The 14,482-nt window shown below is 39.6% G+C and overlaps 1 protein-coding gene and 1 pseudogene across 3 annotated transcripts in view; both read right to left on the bottom strand.

Annotated features, from left to right (window-relative positions):
- ENTPD1 (ectonucleoside triphosphate diphosphohydrolase 1) overlaps positions 1–14,482 on the bottom strand; it is a 112,017-nt gene that overhangs the window by 71,214 nt on the left and 26,321 nt on the right. The window lies entirely within an intron of this gene.
- Positions 1,549–3,959, bottom strand: LOC138145427 (general transcription factor IIH subunit 2 pseudogene; annotated as a pseudogene).

The raw sequence follows: 14,482 nt of genomic DNA, 5'->3' as shown, positions 1-14,482 counted from the left end.
AGATCTGGGTTCATATTCAGAGAAAGATAGTGAGGTTAAAAAACACACACATACACACAAAACACTCCTACTCAAAGAGTAACATTAAATGGTCACAAGCCCAGAAAGAGTTCTTGGAAGAACTTAAAAAGGAATTCAAAAATCAAATGAGATATCAAGGAAAAATTAGGAAAAATAAATAAAAGCAATCTAGGAAAACTATAAAAAGAAAGTTATAATAACAATAGGAAAAAGAAACAAACTCTTTAACTTTTTTGTTTTGTTTTGTGAGGGGGGAAGGCAGGGTAGGTGGAGTTAAATGAGTTGCCCGAGGTCACAGTAAGTGGTGTTAAGTGTTAAGGCCAGCTTTGAACTTAGGTCCTCCTACCGTGTTTCCCCGATAATAAGACACTGTCTTATTATTTTTTTTGGACAGAAAAACATCAGAGGGCTTATTTTCAGGGGAGGGCTTATTTTAATGAACATTGACAGCAATTTTAATAAACAGGTAAATGTGAACAAAAAAAATGTACCTTTATTCAATAAGCAAATCACTGGGGAAGAACAGGATGACACGTTCACTGCTGTAGCTCTGATTGGATGCAGCTCGGAGCGCAGCGTGCGTTTCACGGGGTGGGGGGGGACGGTGCACACAGAGGGTACCGTAATGTAGCGTGTAGCGCAAGGGATCACCTTCACTACAGTAGCAATCTCAATAGGGCTTATTTTCAGGGGAGGGCTTATTTTAGAGGAATCTTACACAGTAAGGGGAGGGCTTATTTTCGGGATAGGTCTTATTATCAGGGAAACACAGTAACTCCAGGGCTGGTGCTCTATTCACTGAGCCACTTAGCTGCCCCTAAAACTCTTTGACTCTTAAGGAAGAAAATAATTCCTGGAAAACTAGAATTGGGGAAGAGGAATCGAATGAACTTATAAAACACCAAGAAATAATAAAACTAGAAAAATTAGAAATTAATCTGAAACATCTCACAAGAGAAATAAATGATCTGGAGAACAGATCACTAAAGTAACAATATAAGAATTGTCAGACTAGCTGAAAATTCTGATAAAAAAAAAGAATCTGGATACAATATTACAAGAAATTATTAAGAAAATTTGCCCTGAAGTTCTAGAACAAGGGTGTAAAGTATAAATACAAAAAAATCTATTGTTCATCACCTGAAAGAGATCCCAGGAGGAAAACTTATACGAATGTCATAGCCAAGTTTCAAAACTCCTAGATTAAGGAGAAAATATTGCAAGCAACAAGAAAAAAACAATTTAAATACTGTGGAAATATAGTCAGGATTTCATAAGGCCTAGCAGTTTCTACTCTAAAACACTGTAGTTCTTGGAACATTATATTTTGAAGAGCAAAAGAGCTGGGATTGTATCCAAGAATAAATTACCCAGCAAAATTGAGTGTAATCCAGAATAAAAAAAAAACACACCAGATATTTGACAAACTGAAAGACTTTCAGGTATTTGTATCAAAAAGACCAGAACTCAAAGGAAAATTCAGTGTAAAGGAACCAGAAGAAATATGAGGAAAATATTAAAGACTAATTATAAGGCACTTATTAAGGTCAAACTGTTTACTTATTATATATATATATATGAAAATATTATCAGTATTCTTAAAACTGTCATCATTACTAAGGTAGTTTGAAAGAAAGGTTGAGGCTGATTTGTGTCTGATGGAGTGATTCTACAAAATAAAATTGGGTAGGAAAAGGTAAAAGGGAGCCATTGTATCATAAAAATGGGGAATGAAAAGAAGAACAAATACAGAAGAAACAGATGGGAGTGGAGGGCTGGTAATATTGGAAACATGCTCTCACTGGGGTTGGAAAGGAAACAACGTGTGCATCTGGAAGGGTGTAGAAGTCTCTGAACACATAGGGCGATGAGAAAACTAGGGGACAGGACAGGGGGAGGGATGTTTAAAATCACCCATTAGTTCTACTCAGCATCATTTCACTTTATGGTATCTCCATCCATTCATAATATGAGGTGCCTATAAGAGGCAGATTCCATTGATACCCACTAAATGTAAGCTTCCCAAGAACTCAAATTAATTCATTGCAACTCACTTTAACAAATATTTATTAAATATCTACCATACATAAAACATCATGCAGTCATTAGGGATACAAGGATGAGAAATGCTTTTGGTTCATAAAAAGAGAGGGGAGCATGCACATACCACACATCCAAAGGGCACTGCTGAAGCCAGTGTCTAGATGTCGTGCCAAACCACACAGAACAGGATTGGTCCAGGGTCTGAGTAAAGAGATCATACTCAGTGCCCAGAAACCCAAAATGAGCAAAAGGGGATGGGCAAGGGTCAAGATCTAGGATTCAAATACAATACCAAGACCAACATTCTAACAGGGATACCATGAAACCTAATAAACACCATCTTAATAAATGAGTCCACACAATTAGGGCTCAGAAGATATTAATATCATTCATTTTATTTTTATTAGTTTTTATTCTGAACTTGAACAACAAATAGAATGAGAATTTGCATATGGATAGAAAAATGTGTTTAGTTTTCAATCACGTCTGACTCTGTGACCATACTTAAGGTTTTCTTTTCTTTTTCCTTAAAAAAACCTTTGTTAGGGGTGGCCAGGTGGCTCAGCGAGTAAGAGCACCGGTTCCAGTGTTGGGACGACCTGGAGATCGAATCCCAGGCTCAGACACTCAGCACCACACCCAGAAATAACTGGCCGGGTAACCTTGAACAAGTTACTTAACTCCAATTGCTTAAAAAAAAAAAAAAAACCCTTTGCTTTCAAATTGTTCTTCACATTTTACTACAATCCATTTCAGAGCTACTTCTCAAGTCACCCTAGAATAGCTTGTAGTTTTCCTTTTTATGTAGAAATAGAATATATAGGAAAGGGTGATGTCACACACAGAAGGAGCTGGATTCCTATGAATACAACCATGGCAGCAATGTAGAGTCTTGAATAAGCAAGTCACAGTCCACACAGAATACATTTTGGCACACAGTGCAAATATAAACATGTTGATCTTTTAATTCCCCTAGGCATCCCTGACAAAATCATAGATTTTGCATTGAACTGGAAGTTCAGAGTACTTTGCCCAACACTGTTGGGTAGAAGTATCCTCCTAGATAGAGTAAGGCCTGGCTCAGCACTGCTCTCCAAATGCACCATGCTGAAAGAAGGTTTAGCACCCTGATCAGACAAAGAGGCAAAAGCCATTACGAATAAAAGAGCATTCAGAACTTGAACTGAACGGGCGGCTAGGTGGCGCAGTGAATAAAACACCAGCCCTGGAGTCAGGAGGACCTGAGTTCAAATCCAGCCTCAGACACTTAACACAAAAACTAGTCATGTGGCCTTGGGCAAGTCACTTAACCCTCATTGCCCTCCCCCCCCCCAAAAAAAAGAACTTGAACTGAAAGGTGGAGGACTAACATGATGTGTTAGGAGTTCTTTATGATGACTTCCATCTAAAATAACATGCTCTGTTCCACCAGTTTCACAGACAAGTACAGTGCAAACCCAAACTTCTGCAGACAAGCTGATAGCTGCCTTTAAACTCTTGATAAGATCATAGATGTTAGATGGATCACAGTGGCAAGACTGATAAAGATTATCAGGACTTCCCTACTTATGTTCCCTGCCATATGTCTGACTAATGGATTCTGATCACAAGATTCTTCTACAAAGTATTCTAATAACTTTAAAGTGCATGCCAGTCTATTAGGCTTCAAGTCTTGGTCTTCCATAGTCCTTGATCCATCTACAACTACATAAAGGTGTCTCATCATTCCAAGCTGAACTTTTCCATGGTGCTCAAATACTCTTTTTCTCTTGGCCTTGAAGAGAATGTCTTCTATGGTAGCTTTAAGTGACCCAGACTCATCTTCTTTAAGAATTTCCCATGTTCTTTTATAGTTCCCTTCCCAGCATTTTGTTTTTTTCAGGTTCTTCATCCATTATTCCTTTCATGAGTTCCAATTATCAAAATGTAAAAACTCTTTTTGGGGTCCCAACACCAGGGGGAACACCCTTGCCCAAGGGTTTTTGGCAACCATTCTCATTGCCCAATTTAAATACTGGGGTTTTCTTAATAAATATACTGGAGTGGTTTCCCATTTCCTTCTTCAGCTCATTTTACAGATAAGGAAATTCAGGCAAACAGTATTAAGTGACTTGCCCAGGGTCACAGCTAGAAAGTGGCTGAGGCCAGATTAGAAATAAGGAAGAGTTTTCTTGAATCCATGCCCGGCACTCTATCCACTGTGCCATCTAGCTACTGGAATTGTAGTCTGCAGAGTTTTGATTGGCAAAAGTTGGACTTAGATTAATTTTGTGGTTTTCTCCCCTGCTGCCCCCACTCCCTTTTCATCTTTAAAAATGAGTAAGTTCTAGAATCAGGGGTAAGGAACCTGCTGCCTCCAGGCCACATGTGGCCCTCTAGGTCCTCAAGTGCAACTCTTTGACTGAATCCAAACCTCACAGAACAAATCCCCTTAAAAAGAGGATTTGTTCTGTAAAACTTGGACTCGGTCAAAAGCTGCACCCATTGACCTAGAGGGCCACGTGTGGCCTTGGGGAGGCAGGTTCCTTACCCCTATTCTAGATCTTTGATTCCAGAATAATAACTTGCATTTATTTAGGCCTTTAAGGTTCACAAAGTATTTTTCTCATGACAACCCTATAAAGTTATTATGAACATAATTTCACACATGCGGAAACTGACACTCAGAATTTAAGCCAAGTCCAGAGCTCCTAAAGCTAGTGAGTATCAGAGTCAGAATTCAAACTCAGATCTCTTCTGATTCATATTGCTGAGGGCCTGGCACACAGGGAACATTTAAGAAATTCCTTTTGACTGACTGACAGTCCAGAAATATGACTACTTCCTTCTTGTTTACTATAGTATTTATGATTTATGATAGGGTTGGCCTATAGGGCCTCTGAGGTCCCTTCCTACTCTGAGATTACTTAGCTGTTTCTTCTGCTCACGTTACTGCTGGCTTCTTCTAAACTAGGCATAGATTCCCTAATGTCTAGCACCTTGTAATTCCATTTGTAAAAAAATGTGAATACATTTAAAGGCCAATTCAATTCATTAATTTGTAATTATTCCCTTATTAAGCAATGCTTTTAAAATTTATTATGCCAGATGTGGCAATTTAATGAGCAAAACCATGCACACATTTTTTACTCCTTTATTTTTTCTACTATTGGCATAATGGATAGAGAGCTGGTCTTGGAGTGAGAGAAGCCTGGCTTTAAGTACTGCCTCTAACTGGCTGTGAGACCTTATGCAAGTCACTTAACTTCCCATTGCCCTGGCAATTCTCTAAGATTATAAACTCTAGAGTAAATGTTGTTCTATGTTAGGTTTAAAAAAAAACGTTACGCTATCATGTTCCATTATCTCTAGTCATTGGTCCCTTTGGGGATTCTTTCCCATGTCCCTTTCTTAAGTTTCTTTGTGCCAGCCTCTATCACTTCATCCCTTGGGTCACTGGTCCCCATTTCTTGATGTCTCGGACACTGGTCTTTTCCTCTCTGTTTCAAGAATACTAGTCATGTAGTCAATGTCATTGGCCAATGCCATTCGAGAATCCAAACAAGACTTATTCTTTTAGACCTCCAGAAGCCCACTTTAACTATGCCTACTACCTATCCCACATCATTCCTCCCACCACCCTTCCATTCTTTTTGATGGATTGACAGTCCAGAAATACAATGACTTCTTTCTTGTTTTATGATTTATTGACCTTCAACTCCAAACTGGACTTGCCTTCTGTGGACCTCCCATGGCATTTCCACCACTACAAAATACTTCACATATACTATATGCACAGTACCTTCTTCCTGCATCTTTTCAGCCTGACGTAAATACTGAATGCAGGACCCAGTCTGCTAACTTGGGTTTTGTGATAGGTCCACTGCCTCTAGTATATGGCACAAATATGCCTTCCTGATTCCTCTTCTGCCCTTTTGGGCCTGGAATCTCTCTTTCCATTGGCTCACTCTAGACCAGGGACTCCTAACTTTTTATTTTCAATGTGATGAATCCTTTTGGCAGTCTGGTGAAACCTATGGACTCAGAATATGTGGTGTTTTTTTTTCATTGATAACTAAAGGAGATGTTAAATTTCAGTTAGAGATTAGTGAAAAATAAAGATCTCTCTTTTTCTCATCCAAGTTCACAAACTCCCTGAAATCTATCCACAGACCCTAAGGGAGTCTATGGACCCCAGATTAAAAATCCTTACTCTAGATTCAAGTCATAAGATTAATAGCTAGCATTTATAAAGAACTTTTAGGTTTGCAAAGGACTTCACAAACATCTCAATAACCCTGGGAAATAGATGATATTATCCCTATTTCATAGAGACAGATAGAGATGAAATGACATGGTCAGAGTCACATAGTAAGTATCTGAGGTTGGATTTGAACTCAGGTCTTTCTGACTCTATGTCCAATTATTCTATGTACTGCACCACATAGCTGCCTCTGAAAGGTCACAACTTCTTAACCTGCTCCTTTCTATACCTGTTAAAATTCTAGTTCTGACATTAAGGTGAGAAACTTTAAAAGATTTTCAACAATGAGAGTTGAAAGAAAAGTTTTCTGAGTTAACCTCTTTACTATTCCATCCCCAAATAAGGTTTGTTTTACTGATAAAACTTATTAATATGTGATGGCCCTGGAGTCAAGAGGACCTGAATTCAAATCCAGGCTCAAACATTTGAATGTACTAGCTGTGTGACCCTAGGCAAGTCACTTAAACCCTATTGCCTCATCAAAAAAAAACCAAAAACCCACCAAAAACATTAATATGTTTGAACTTATTTTTTTTCATTTTATAGCAAAAAATGCTATCTTAGCTAACATTTTTACATCATTCAACAATTATTTATACTGCTGACAGACTCCTATAATCCAAGGTTAGAGTTTCAAGGTAATAAATGGTGTTTTCCCCCTACTACAATGTTACTTCCTTGAGCACAGGGCTTATTTTTGCTTTTTCTTAATGTTCTCAGCACTTAGCACAATGGCTTGTCATAAAATAGCACTCAATGCATGCTTGTTGATTGACTGACTGACTGCTTACTTTACACATAGTATATACAGTTAACAAGTTCTAGTTGGGTTGGATTGAACTGGACTGGTACTGGCAGTCCAGGAAACAGATGGTGCAAAAAGTTTCTAGGTGCCAAATGAAACCTGTGGACACCATTTGTGTGCTAGCAAATAAGTTTTTCATGATCAATCAATCATTAAACATTTATTAAGCGCCTACTGTGCACCAGGCACTATGCTAAAAATGCTAGCTGAAAACAAACAGTTCTGTATTTTGTTAATTCCACCTGTAGTGTGTCTGGGGAGAAAAGTACAGGAACGGAAAGCATCTTTTGGCTTCAATGTTTTATCCCTGAGGCTCACTGTTTTATACAGACTTAGCTATTTATGAATCTAGAGTCCTAAAATTTCCTATTGAGAAATGGCTTTAGGAGAATTACTTTGTAAAAAAAAAAAATAATAATCCAGATGGATTCCACCCTCAGGAAAGCAGGGCATACATAATCAGAACCAGGAAAAGTTACACAATGGGAGAAAAACATTTCTGTGCAGCTCTGCTCCATCACCCTCCTTCGACATCCTGCTTCACCCTAAGACCTCCTTGGTGCCCTGTTGCTTGTTCACCAAATTGTTTCCACCCCAAACCACTTCTTTATGACTGTTTCTCCTTGCTGTAATCAGTGATATCTCTCACAACCAAGTTCCTGGGGCAACACAAATATTTATTATTCTTTCTCCCATGTAACTTCCCTAAAAGACATTGAAACATGTTTCCTATGATGAAAATGAGAGGAAGAACAGGAGACAAGCCCCTTTTGGCTGCTTACCTGAGAAAAATGTGGATATGCTGCTGCCCCCTCCCCCCAACTGAAATTTCTAGGAACATCGTGCAAGCCCTGAAAAAAAGATAATATCACTGAAATTCAGCATTATGTTATATGACCTCTGAGGTGGTTCCAGAAAAAAATGGCTTGGGTGAAAAGGATTAGATTCAACAGAATCACCAAAAACAGTTTGATCCCTTCTCCTTCATAAAGGTCAGCTCAATTCAATTCAACAAGAGCTCATTAAATGCCTACTATGTGGGGATGAAGACAAAAGCCAAACAACTCGACCTCCAATCTGCTGGGTCAGGGCAGGGGTGGAGGCTGGATTCCAACATGTACACAAATGAGGAAACACAATTATACAAAGCAGTTTCAAGAAAGAGAATATTAACAACTGGGGAGGGAGACAGGTGCAGCATGGGGGTATTAGAAGGATCCAAAAATTCTAAGCATATTGCTTTTCTCTGGAGAAATCCAAACAAGGGCTAATCTCCTCATTTTAGGTTGTTGTCATTTGTCCTTCGTTCTCAAAGAGGACCATGACATCAGGGAGGTGATGCCATGACATGCAAGTGAGTTAGATTTAAGTGAGGCAGGGCTGTGCAAGGTTGCCAGCCTCACTTTCTCCTCTGGAGCCATCTGTAATTGGTCCTGAATCTGCAGGACAAAATCTTCAAAAAAGCATATATTTTGAATGAATGGTTCTTCCAAGCAGTGCAGAGGAAGGAGTCTCTATGACTGGGGATGAGCAGCCTTTCGGAAACGTCTCACCAAGTCTTCAGATCAGCTTTCCTGTAATAGTTCTAATGCTTACTTTGCACATCATTGTGGAGTAGGAAGTGACAGGGCAGTTTTGGGGACAGAGGGCAGAATTCAAAGTATAGCTATGCCGTATACATAGATAAGGTGACTGATTTCTCTGCCCAAGAGGAAATGTGAAAAATTAGAGCCTTCTTTACTCAGATGGTGATGAAGAATGAGGTAAAGGGGAGGGAGAGGAAAAGGGGGAAGGAGGAGGTGGGGGGGAGGCTTTTTTTTCAAGAGAGAAAAAAAATTGGAGTTTTTAGGGAACTTGTGGTTTTAGAAGTGACTTCAGAATCTTTAGTTATTTTTTTACTTAATCAAATAAGATAATGTATATAAAGGTCTTTGGAGACCTTAAAGAACTACATACATGTAAATTATTATTATTACTATTATTATTATCATTATATTTTGTCTTATATCCCTAGTTCTAGAACAGTGTCTTACACACAGAAAATGATTAATAAACTCTTGATGAATTGAAATCAAAGTGGAGGAAGAAATCTTCATTTTATATAAAAAAAACATATAAAAAGAAAAAATAGCTTAGTTGAATTGATTCCAGGGGCAGACATCAAGGAAAAGGGGAGAAAACACTACTTCTTCCTTATTTCCCCCCCCCCCCATATGGCATGGTCCTCTTTACCAAGACCTAGAACTCAAGCTGCTTCTCTCTCCTTTAAGGTTCTGGCAACAACTGCCCGAAAGAATTCAGCCAGAGTTCCTGACTTCATTTTCACACTTTGCTCAGATCCCTGGTATCTAGTATTAAGACCACAAGTTTCCAAAGCCTCTTGAGCTAAGTCTTACCAGTGTGACTTCAATAATTTAGTCTGAAGAGTCGCAAATTCCCAGAGCACCCCACATACTCATAGGTGAATGTCAGTACAAAAACTCACCCCAAAATCAGCCACAAGGGACTTTTGTAGAGTATTGTTGTGGATTATCTCATGAACTGGCTCCCATCGGTCACAGATAATTAAGAATGTACAGAACACTGGTGCATCCCCAAATCAGATCATAGGTTTAGAGCCGAAAGAAACTGTAAATATTATCTAGTTCAATACCATAATTAAAAAAAATTATCTGATTTTTATTGATGTCTTTTTTTAATCACCTTCATTTCTGAATCTATCCTGCCCCTTCTGCTATATCTTTTATAATGAAGAATAATGAAGAAGAGAAAAAGCTGTCCATTCAAACCAACCAATACACCAACCATGTCTGAAGTATATCCACTAATCTTCAACCATAGCTCCCTATGTCTATGAAAAAAGAAGGGAGGTGCATTTTCTCAACCCTTCTCGAGGGCCAAGCTCGGTCGTTATAAATTAAACAGTATTAAATTTTTTTGTTGTTCTTTCTATTTACATTGTTGTAATCATGGTGAACACTACTTAGTTCTGCTTATTTCAAAATCTAGCTGTTCTTATATGTATCATCATGTTTCTCTCAATTCTCTATATTCTCTGGCCTTAGGGAGCAATATTGAATTACACTCACTTTTCACATTTAGTTTAGTTATTTCCCAATCAAGAGGTATCACCTTCAGTTCTGGTTCTTTGCTACTGCAAAATTTGAATATTTGGGGGTACATTCTTGTTGTCTCGGACCTCCACAGGATATATGCCAAGCAGTGGGATCTCTGAGTCAAAGGATGTGGGCATTTCAATCACCTTCTTAGCATAATATTAAATTGCTTCCCAGAATGGTTAGACCAACTCAGAGTTGCACCAAGAGTATATTAGAATACCTATCCCTCTCTCCATATCCTTAGTGATTTTGATGCCCCTTCATCAAGCTCCCCAAGTTCATGGCTCCCCCTACCTCCTTAATGTTGTAGACTCTAGCCACATTCTATGTCATCCACATAGCCACCAAGCCACACATTATCTCATGATAATGTGACACTCCTCCATCAATCCATTAATTAATGGGCAATTATTAAACACCCACTAAATTCCAAGCACTGTGTGCTAAGCATTGCAGATGTAAAGTCAAAACAAACTCCCTCAAGGGGTGTATAGTCTATCAGAGAAAGCTACATGTACACATAAAAATAAATATGACATATATATTGGGTAATTTCAGGGGGACACTAGTAGCCAGGGAGATCAGAAAAGGGCATCATAGGAGGAAGTAATACTGGAAATCAGCGTGGAAGGGACCTCAAAATTCTGATAGACAGAGTTGAGAAGGACACACATTCCATACATGGGGAGCAGCTTCAGTAAAGGCACAGAAATGAGAGATAGATTGTCATGTTTAGGAAACAGCAAGGAGGCCAGTTTCTCTGGAATGTAGAGTATACCAAATAGATGAATGTGTAATAAACCTGGAAAGGTGGACTGGAGCCAGACTGTGAAGGAGTTTAAATACCAAAGATGCTTGCATTTTATCCTAGAGGCAATGTGGGGGCTACTGGAGCTTTCAGAGTAAGGGATTAACATGGTCCCACATGTACCATTTGAGAAATCTTGAACTTTCTGACCTTAGCCTCTTACCTTTCAAATCTCCCATTTCCCAGTACTAAGATTGCTTACTCTTAGTTCTGACCAGGTCTCCATGATGATGACAACAACAATGATGATGAAGAATTTGTTTTCCCTTCTGGCTATGCTCAACTCCTATCCAGGCTCGATGGACTGACTGAACATGGACTCATTGTCTTAAGAGTTGGATTGAACTTTCAAGTTCAACTAGTGTAGGTTCCCATCAATTGCAAGCATGTCTTCTACAAAAACGGATGATGCCTTAGATCTAGGGCTAGATTTGGAGACAAGAGACAAAGGACCTGGATTTGAACTTTGACCCTGTCACTACCTGTGTGACCTCGAGCAATTCACTAAACTTCTCTGGGCTTTAGCTGCTTCAATTACAATATCAGAGTGTTGGCCTAGATCAGGGGTGGCCCTCAAGTGCATACCTTTGACCAAATTTTCACAGAATTGAAGTTTGGATTTGGTCAATGGGCCATACTTGAGGACCTAGAGGGCTGTGTGTCGTCTCAGGGCCGCAGGTTCCCCACCTCTGGCCTAGATAACCTCTAAAATTTGAATCTAGGAGTTCTGAAGAAAGGTCATCTAGTTCACTGTAAGATGAGACAACTTTTCTACTGACTACAAGCTCCTTGAGAGCGAAGACTGTGTCTTACAGGGTTTTGTCTCCCCTCTGACAACTTGTATGGTGCGTTATATCGTAGAGGTGTTAGCACACAGCAGTAGAAAGAGTGGGATTTGGAGTTATAAAACCTGCGTTTAAATGCTGGTTCTGCTATGTGACAAGGACAAATTGCCCTTTCTGGACCACAGCTGCCCCATCTATAAAATAAGGAAATTTTACTAGATGACCTCCGAAGGCCCTTTTGATTTTATTCTATGCTCTCCTGACTCTAGACAACTCGTAAAAAAAACTGTTGAATTATATCACAGCCATTCCATTGTTAGAAAATTCTAATTGCTAAAAAGTTCTTCCTTATCTTTAGCTAAAACCTCCTGGGCCTATAACTTCCACCCATTGTTCCTCCTTCTGGAACAACCCAGTACAAGACTACTCCCTCTTCCACAGGTCAGCCCTTCTCTAAGAGAGGAAAGTCCTAACTCTCAGCCTTCCTTGTTCCCCCACACCCTGCCCGCTCAATGTGAACCTGGAGTCACCAATTTTGTCACTGCTAAATTTGTAAGAAATATGGAAAATATGTGAGTAACCTAGCCTACATTTATATACAACACAGTGTAGAAACCTGCATTTTATTCACTCTGACCCAGTCCTTTATAGATAAGGAAACTGAGTCCCAGAAAGGTTATGACTTTCCTAACACTATTCAGTGAATTAGTGGCAGAGGTGAAGTAATGATTCAGGTCAGCGTTGTTATCATTAAGCCATGCTGCCTACACTCACCCTGCAGCCCCAGTAAAAACTCATCCTTATAAAAATATTATACCACTAGGTTTTCCAGGCTTAGGTAACCTAGTTCAATTCATGAGCCTACCATGAGCAAGGCATTGTGCTAAGTTCTGGGGATACAATGTCAAAAATGAAGTAGTCTGCCAGGTGTGGTGGCCCACACTTATAATTATTGCTATTGGGGAGACCAAGGCTCATAGATCTCTTGAGCTTAGGAGTTCTGAGCTGCAATAAGGCTCAAGCTGACAGGGTGCTTGCCCTAAATCTATGTTGTTGTTTTTTGGAAGGGCAGGGCAATTGGGGTTAAGTGACTTGCCCAGGGTCACATGGCTAGTAAGTGTTAAGTGTCTGAGGCTGGATTTGAATTCAGGTCCTCCTGACTCCAGGGCCGGTGCTCTATTCATTGCATCACCTACTTGCCCTAAATCTAGCACCCAGAGGGTGAACCCCTGGAAGAAGGGAGTGAACAGGCTGCTCGAGGAGGAGAGAACCAGCTTTGTTCAGACCCAGCAGGTCAAGCACTCCTGTAAATCAACAGCAGGATCTGACCATAAATGGTTGCTGTACCTCCAATAGGTTAGATAGAGAGGCCCAGTCTCAAAAATAAACAAATTTTTACAAAAGCAAATACTAGATCTTGCCCCCAAGAAGCTTGTTCAAAGCATTTCTTTTCCTGGTCCCATTAATGCCCCAACTCAGTTCAAGGACCCACTACACACACTGAGAATCACTCAATTTATTACTTTTCCCAGGGATTATTTCAAAAATTGGCACATGATGAATGCTACAAATGTACAGAGGTCTTGTCTAGTACAGAGGTCTGACAGGGCTAACTCTGACAATACTAACTCTGACAATGGCCACAGTTTCACATTGGACAACAGTCCAATGAGGCCAAAGTTAAGCTGCTCCCAAACATATCCAAATTAGTGGAATCCAATAAAGACAAGCATTCTTACTTCATTTTATGAACCACAATGGGTATCATTTCTAATTTGCCTTACATATTATGGAATCTATCTTTATGAGTTTTGAATTCTTCAGTGAAATACCATTTACAAGTGGACATTGAATGAGCCAGCTGGAACAGTCCAACAGGTCTCAAAAAACATCACAATGCAGGTGGTTCTCAAATCTCGAAAAAAGGTCTCAGAGCTATACCAGCCTTGTTGAGCAGACTCCTCAGAGACAGGCTTGTGAAGCCCATCGTGGGAGACGATGTTGAAACTGAAACAGTATTTTCTGTTTCAGAACATCCAGTCTTTGTTGAGCTCATCGAGGCTGAATCAGGAAGAGTGCCTTGACAGAAAGGATAAAGAAGGCTTTCAATGATATTGGAACAGGAGGAGAAGGTGGCCAGAGCAAGTCATTCTTCAGAGGGTGATGGTGGGCCACTGGACTCCTATAAAACTGTAAGTGCTACTAGGTCGATAACTCCCAATATATGGTGGGAACAAGGGGCCTTGCAAACCTAGCATGATTCTCTTTCTTTTTGATCTGGGATTATACAAATGACAGGAAAGGCTGCCTAGTTCTTTATTTTGTACCATAAACTTTACCAAGCTTTATCCACTGACCAGAAGATTATGCAAAACATCATTTTGGTTTTCCTATGCTTCATTGATCATCTCTTGGAATGACCAGCCATTAGATTGATGAGAAACTCTTGAGAGGAAATCAATGGGCAGTGTCACAGGCAAATCATGGGGAGACATAACTATTGATGATGTTCAGTCTGAAAAGATTATAAAGACTTTGGTGTCCAGTGCAGAACTGCCTAGAGTCAAGGATCTTAGAATTTTTGAGTTGAGAGGGACTTTCCAGGTCATCCAGCACAGCTTCACTCTTCACTGTGGTACTGGTACAACAGCCCTGCCA

The sequence above is a fragment of the Petaurus breviceps genome, unplaced genomic scaffold (assembly GCF_028583685.1).
Source record: "Petaurus breviceps papuanus isolate PSGF00001 unplaced genomic scaffold, PetGlider_PUasm1.0 90740, whole genome shotgun sequence".
Taxonomy (NCBI): domain Eukaryota; kingdom Metazoa; phylum Chordata; class Mammalia; order Diprotodontia; family Petauridae; genus Petaurus; species Petaurus breviceps.
Note: the sequence above shows the minus strand (reverse complement) of the source record. Positions and strands in the feature narration are given on the sequence as shown.